At 45.7% G+C, this 7,500-nt stretch overlaps 2 protein-coding genes across 7 annotated transcripts in view; one reads left to right on the top strand and one right to left on the bottom strand.

The window, feature by feature from the left end:
* LOC143025339 (interference hedgehog-like) overlaps positions 1-7,500 on the top strand; it is a 130,367-nt gene that overhangs the window by 40,612 nt on the left and 82,255 nt on the right. The window contains exon 2 of one of the 2 annotated variants that reach the window (XM_076184836.1): positions 5,680-5,710. The exons of the other annotated variant lie outside the window; for it this stretch is intronic. The gene's annotated coding sequence lies outside the window, so the exon portion shown is untranslated. The remainder of the gene's footprint in view (positions 1-5,679; positions 5,711-7,500) is intronic. 2 annotated transcript variants of the gene reach the window in all.
* The window catches only part of LOC143025341 (histone-lysine N-methyltransferase SETMAR-like), a 165,912-nt gene that overhangs the window by 151,087 nt on the left and 7,325 nt on the right, over positions 1-7,500 (bottom strand). The window lies entirely within an intron of this gene.

Raw genomic sequence — 7,500 nt, 5'->3', positions numbered from 1 at the left:
ACACACACACACACACACACACACACACACACACACACACACACACACACACACACACACACACACACGCAAACGCACACATCCATACACACACGCACGCATACATATACACACACGTACACGCACGTACGTATACACACACGCACACAAACACGCACACACGCATGCAACGCACGTACACATACATATACACACATGCACGCACGTATACCTCCCCCCCCCCCCACGCACACAGAATCGGGCAACCTCTCCAGAAGGACCGTAGCGTTGCAGTGGCCCGGGGAGAACGAACTTGACACCCCAAGTGTACATTGATATGTACACCGTGCAGCTAATGGGTAGTACTAATTACATTGTTATGTGTGTGCGCAGATGTATGCTTGGTCAAATGGAGAATCTCTGACTGCACCAAACCTATGTGTATGTGTGAGTGTATGTGTGTGTGTGTTTGTGTATGCGTGTGTGTGTGTGTGTGTGTATGTGTGTGTGATTGTGTGTGTGTATGCATATATGTGTGTATATGAGTATATATGTATGTATGTGTGCATGAGTGTGTGTGTACGTGTGTGAGTTTATGTGTGTGTGTTTGTGTATGTAAGTGTGTGTGTGTGTGTGTGTGTGTGTCTGTATGTGTGCATGTGTGTAATCAATATTTTAGGGACTTTAGTGATATCCCCGACGGACCAGATTCACGTAGCCTTCTTTCATGAGTGTAGACTCTTCTCCAGTAAGAAAAAAAGTGTTGATCATTTTTGACACGTAAAAATTATTTTTAATTCCGTTCTGTTCTCCCTCACGCCCTATTCACACTAGCGATTTCAACCGCCGCGGTTCAATTACAGTGTAAGTCAAAGGAGGCCTTCAAACAGAACCGCGCATTTTTCCCCGGACTATGCGGTTTCCGCGCGGTTGAAACCGCTAGTGTGAACAGGGTCTGAATCTCTCTTTTGCCGCCTCTATGAGTCCACCTTTTCGGTGCGATATTGTCCCCAAGGAAAGAAGCGCTGGTTATTAGCGACAAAAGTTTTGGGCTGAGTTAATGTGTGTTAGTGTGCCTTAAGTGGCTCTAGGCAAGGTTGGTAAGCGACTGTGGTTGCGGGAGTACCCCCCCCCCTCCCCGTGTGGAGTGAGTGGAATGTGTCGTTATTTACACTCAGTTTGTTTGAAGACGATAATGTGTGAAAGTGAGAAAACACACACACACACACACACACACACACACACACACACACACACACACACACACACACACACACACACACACACACACACACACACACACACACACACACCACGTGGAGGCAGTAGCAAGATTCTGTCCATCAGCGATCCTTATATTTCTTCTTCTTCTTCTTCTTCTTCTTCTTCTTCTACGTCTTTTTTTCTTCTTCTTCTTCATCATCTTTTTTTCTTCCTCGTGTTCATCTTTATCTTCTTTTTTCTTCTTCGTGTTCTTCTATATCTTCTTTTTCGTCTTCGTCATCGTTATCTTCGTCATCTTCGTCTTCTTTCTAATCTTCCTTGTCGTCTTCGTTTTCTTTTTCGTCTTTTTCTTCTTCGTCTTCTTCTTATTCATCTTTTTCTTTTTCTTCTTGTTCTTGGCCATGGCTTCAAATGTTATGCGTTCTCACCCCCCCCGCCCCCGCCCCCACCCCCGATCATATATCCCCACGAGGCAGTTTTTGCTTCATTTACGGATTCTAAATATTTGCCCGGTACATATCAAATTATGGAATCCTATTTTTGTCTAATGAAAATCTATATCTCTTGAGAATCGTTAGGACTAGTTATAGGAGTATACCAATTATTTACACCAGTTTTTATACCAATCTTATCAATTATTTGCGAAATGAGAGGAGGTGCTGGCTTCCGTACTTCCCGCAATCCGCGCTTGAGAACGGCCACCGCACCTCGGTGTCCACTTTGCGGTGGCGCCGGATGCGGCCAGATTATGTTTGGAAGTTCAGTTATCTTGTTAAAATCACCTGGAGATGGACACAACTTGATATAACGACGACGACCACCATCTCCCCCTGGTTGAAATATTATCAAAACTCTTCGAGTCTAATGACTCATAACAAGGGAGACTTTGCTGTTGCCAAGAACAAGCCGCAACAGAAGCGCAGGGCAGTGTGACACCTGACACCGGGCTTAATCTTCCCCAGTATCGAATAAAGTCACCTGACGACAGGTAGACCGAGATCCGACACGATTCTGTGTCAAATGGAAGGGGTGACGTTCTTGTGTCATAAAGCTTCGTCCACACAAGAAAACCAATAATTTTCGCTCGCTCAGTGGGCGGATCGACAGCAGCAAGGCAATAAAGACGTACCCAGCTTATTTGGTATCGAATGATGGGCGTGTTGGGCGTGGTCAGCCCCGCCCACGTCGCCGGACTCCGCCCGTCAAGGCGCGCGGGAGCTGCTCTGTTGGTTTGGGCGCGGGTTAGCTCACGCCCACGCCTGCGTCGTCGTTGTTGTTGACGGCGCCCAACTTGTGGCGGACGGAATTGTGACAGTACGGCGGACATTCGTATCTGGCCCACGTAATAGGAAAAAAAAGTGTAATCCCTTAATCAAAACAATGTAAATATAGGATGCTCGCTGGCCTAACGAGTTAGAGCGTCGCTACTTGCGGCGAAGGTCGAGGTGACGGCAGTTCGAATCCGGCCACCAGCGAGTTGGACCAAGGGCATGGGTCATTAAATTCCATACGACAAAGCTCTCTGTAAGGGGCTCCTGATAATGGGGGGGGGGGTGTTCTCGACGATAAACCGAATCATGATGTAAATATAACTCAAAGTTGCTCATTACTATTTGCTCTATTTCTATATACATTAACCCTGCTATAATCAAAGTCGCATTTCCTAAAACAAAACCGTATTCATGCAACAGCAACAACAACAACGAAAGATTTATTCGCAGAGTTGTGGCGCATCGTGTGTCAGGTTCGAGTGTCCACAGTGGTACCCAGAGTGTCTCCCATCGCTTCCGTCATATATGTAATCCCCCTTCCCCCATCTCCCCCTCTTCCCCCACTCCCTCCTTTCCCCTTCTTCCGCTCTTTTCCCCAACTCCCCCTGTCCCCAACTCCCCCTTCCCCCTCTCCCCCTCTCCTCTCTCCTCCCTCTCCCGCCATTTCCCCAACTCCCCTCTCCCCCACTCCCCCGACTCCCCCTCTCCCCAACTTCCCCTTCCCCCTCTCCCCTCTCCTCCCTCTCCTGTTATTTCCCCAATTCCCCTCTCCCCCACTCCCCCGACTGCCCCTTCCCCAACTCCCCCTCTTCCCCCACTCCTTCATTTCCCCCTCTTCCCCAACTCCCCTTTCCCCCCACTCCCCTGTTCCCCCTCTTTCCCCCAACTCTCCCCTTCCCCAACTCTCCCCTTCCCCCCTCTTCCGCTCTTTCCTCCAACTCCCCCCCTTCCCCCACTCCCCCTTCCCTCTCTCCCTCCCCCCTCTTCCCGGACTCCCCCCCCCCCTAGTCTTGACGCATTTGGGCATTAACCGGGTCTCTCCGAAGCAAAGAGTCGACATAAAAGTCAGCATAAAAATGTCCACAGAAACAAGAAAATTTAAGAGAAATGTGCACAAAAACAAGAAAAAAATGTTAAGGTTTTGCACCTAATCTTTAACCAAGAAAGGAAATATATGATATAGAATGAATACGTAGAATGTAACTAGCAAGGTATAGTGTGATACAAAATTAATGCTGAATTGCCAGGTGTGATATATTTACTCCCTAACTTGTCATTTTTTGCCCCTCCCCACAAGGCGTGACAAATCTACCCCCCACCCACCCCCAAACCCGACCCCCCCGGATGAGAACTTGTTTTAAAGTAGAAGTGTATTAAGAGAGAAAAAAAAAGACCGAAAAAAATCACCTCCCACCATTGAAAAAAACTATATTTCTCTCTCTCTCTCTTTCTCTCTCTCTCTCTCTCTCTCTCTCTCTCTCTCTCTCTCTCCTCTCTCTCTCTCTCTCTCTCTCTCTATATATATATATATATATATATATATATATATATATATATATATATTGATGGCGCAATCGGTTGAGCCACTATCACTTGTCACGTGCTAGCGCAGGTTCAAGTCCTTGGCTGTAACACGTTTCAATTTCTGCATGTTGGCCTCCTCGAGGTTCTCGATGTTGATTGCTTAGAATTAAAGTGAATTGTGGTTGATAATTTTATATATATATGTATATATATATATATATATATATATATATATATATATATATATATATATATACACCAAATAATATCCGACAGTCATATCGGGGATCGAGTGATATATCTGTCCACCTTCTCACCCCCCTCTTCTCTCTTTCTCTCTCTCTCTCTCTCTCTCTCTCTCTCTCTGTCTCTCTTTCAGTCTCTCTTTTTTGTCTCTCAGTCTGCCTGTCTCTTTCTCTTTCTTTTTCTTTATCTATCTCTATCAGGCCTCTTCCTTCATGTAGCTGACAAAGTAACGGGACCCCGTTCGCGTGTTTCGTAGTCCTGACCTTACTGGCACTTCGTCAACGACGCCGTCGTCGTCGTCGCTTGCTTCGTTGCTTCGTCAGGCAGGAGGGCATCCTCAAGGCCTTCCGTGTTCTTCTGAGCGTTCTTGACGAGAATGTCCTTCTGTTGTAGTGTCTGACTTCCAGTAATTTACTGATGAGGCCACTTTTTTCTTTTCTATTGGCGCCACCCACGTAATTCGGATCTTGGATTTTGATTAAGAGGAATATGTTGGAGGGGATGAGGGGAGAGGGGGAACTCTGAAGGAGGTGGCGCACGCAATCATGCTGCTTGACAAGGTCACTGGTGATACCATTCTTCTTCCTCCTCCTTGTACTCTTCCTTCTCCTACTCCACTTCTTCCTCCTCTTCCTCTTCTCTTTCTCCTCCTCCTCCTTCTCTTCCTCTTCCTCTTCCTCTTCTTTTTCTCCTCCTCTTCTCTTTCTCCTCATGTTCCTCCTCTTCCTTCTCTTCCTCCTCCTCTTCCTTCTCCTCCTCTTTCTCCTTCTCCTCCTCCTCCTCCTCCTCCTCCTCCTCCTCCTCATCTTCCTCCTCTTCCTCCTGCTACTCCAGCTTCTCCTCTCTTCCCTTCTCTCACTCTCCACTGCCCCCTCTCTTCCCTTCTCTTCACTCTCTCATTCTACTTCTCTTTCTGCCTCTTTGTATCGTCTCCTCTTAGTGACTCTTGCTGGGTAGCAAAGAGAGTCTGGACCCCTTCCTTAAGGGCTTATCATACCGTGGTATTTTAGCTCCAACCTCCGATTAATCGGTGGTACCGCCGTAAAATCTGTGGAGTAAACTATTTTGTTTCCTCAACAATTTATATAGAATGTCATTTGATATGTTGGAGGAAAATCATTTCCCTTCAGCATACTAGATTCCTTTTGGAAAGCTGCGGTCTACAAATCTGCTTCAGCACCTTTTCCTTTCATTCCTCCTGTCGCCAGGCGATTTTATTCATTCCATGGCAACCTCGGTAGGGAAAGTGATGACAAAAAAAAAAAAAAAAAAAAAATGAACCTCGGAAGTTCCAAAACCATATATTCAAAATCAACCATTAGAAAAAGAATCTAGATTGACTTTTTTTTTCACTTTGTAATGCGTCATGGTGTTCATTCGATGTTCTTCCGCTGTTCTCTCCAAGTTCACTAATTGTTCTCTCTTCCATCCTCAGACCCCAGAGCGACTACCAGCAAGCCCTCCTGGTGAGTTCATATATATCGTCATGTTGTATGAATTCTTCCTACTCTGTTTCATTGAAACACAGGAGGGCTACTATTTTGTCAATAACAGAAACACTAACAATATTACTATTGTCAATACCTATTGAGTCCTAGTGATGGGACGATACCAAATTTTATAACGATTCCGATACGACTCTCGATACTGCTCTAAACTTCCGATTCCGATACGAGTCCGATACCGATACCTCCAGTGATTATGATTTATGGTTATTTCCAGGCCCTACACTTGGTTTGGGAAACAAAAACTTTATGAGCAAATTATATTTATTAATAATTTATCGGAATCGGAAGTTGGGAGCAGTATCGGGACTCGTATCGGAATCGTTACAATTTTTGGTATCGTCCCATCACTAATTTTATTGACTTTCTAAGGGCTTCTTCAAGAAGACACGTAACAGGATCTTTGGTGGTGACTGTACGTCCGGGTCGGAAGTGCCACCTGGTCGCTCAGTGCCATTGGAGATGTGACGTATTGGCACTCGACCGGGAGAGAGAGAGAGAGAGAGAGAGAGAGAGAGAGAGAGAGAGAGAGAGAGAGAGAGAGAGAGAGAGAGAGAGAGAGAGAGAGAGAGAGAGAGAGAGCCCAGGCTTGTGTTGGATGTCACACATAATCTCCAGGATGACCAGATGTCTCAAGCGGGAATATGCTAGACAGGAGCTGAAATTACGCTATACTGTCAAAAGTAATGCTAAATCTTCTGCTCCTCTCAATACGTTCGGTTTCTTTTATAATTTTTATTAACATAACATAATATTATGGGAATATATGCTAAATTTAGCATGATTATGCTAAATTGTGTCACCCTGGTAACCTCCCCTCCTGTCCACCTCCTCCCACCTCTCTCCTCCTCTCCCCTCCTCCCCTCTTCCGCTCCCCTTTACTCCCCTACCTCCCCCTTCCTACCCTTCCTCCACTACCTCCCCCTTCCTCCACTTCCCTCTTCTCCCTCCTTCCTCCACTTCCCTCTTCTCCCTCCTTCCTCCTCTCGTGCTCCTCTCTCCCTTCCTCCCCCTCTCCCTCCTGCTCCCCCTCTCTCTCCTGCTCCCCCTCCCCTTCACCCTTCCTTCCCCCTCCTTCCCCCGTCCTCCCCTGCCTCACCCCTCCTGCTCCCCCTCTCCCTTCCCTACCGGGTGGCACTGTCTTTTCTGTCTGGGTGCCGCCAAGCGATTTTATTCATCACATCAGCCTGGCCCTCTGGCACTCCTCGATAAACGTCTAACCTGCAGTGACGTATGTCATTTGTTTGTTTAATTCCACTTTTATTTATTCTATATAATGTCATTATATATTCAATCTTTTTTTGATCTAATTCGTTCTTTATTCTTTATTTTTTGTTATTCGGTTTTGTCTTGTGGCTAATGTTAAGACACATTATCTTTAGTTACGGTGCATTTATGGTTGGGTTGAGTCGTTCATCTATGTTTAATAACTTGACCTTTTATTTCTTTTTATTCGTTATCATTGCGAGCGCAGCCTGAAACAATGGGTTGTTTTCAGAGAAGATGAGATAAATTTATGGATAGGGAAGACAGGTGGCAATGGATATAGAACTGCCTAATGTAGGCCTTATGGTCTTTTGCAGTCCCCTCCATTCTTATGTTCTTATGTTCTTATTATTATTTCATTGCCTTATGGTCTCTTGCAGTCTTCTCCATCCTTATGTTATTATTTGATTATCTTAGATAATTTTTCATTCCTCTTCGTGTCATGCACCCTTTCATGTCTGCGTCCAATTGGTCGATGCCATTTC

Source organism: Oratosquilla oratoria, chromosome 5 (assembly GCF_046742065.1).
Source record: "Oratosquilla oratoria isolate Oo_2021 chromosome 5, ASM4674206v1, whole genome shotgun sequence".
In the NCBI taxonomy this organism is placed as follows: domain Eukaryota; kingdom Metazoa; phylum Arthropoda; class Malacostraca; order Stomatopoda; family Squillidae; genus Oratosquilla; species Oratosquilla oratoria.
Note: the sequence above shows the minus strand (reverse complement) of the source record. Positions and strands in the feature narration are given on the sequence as shown.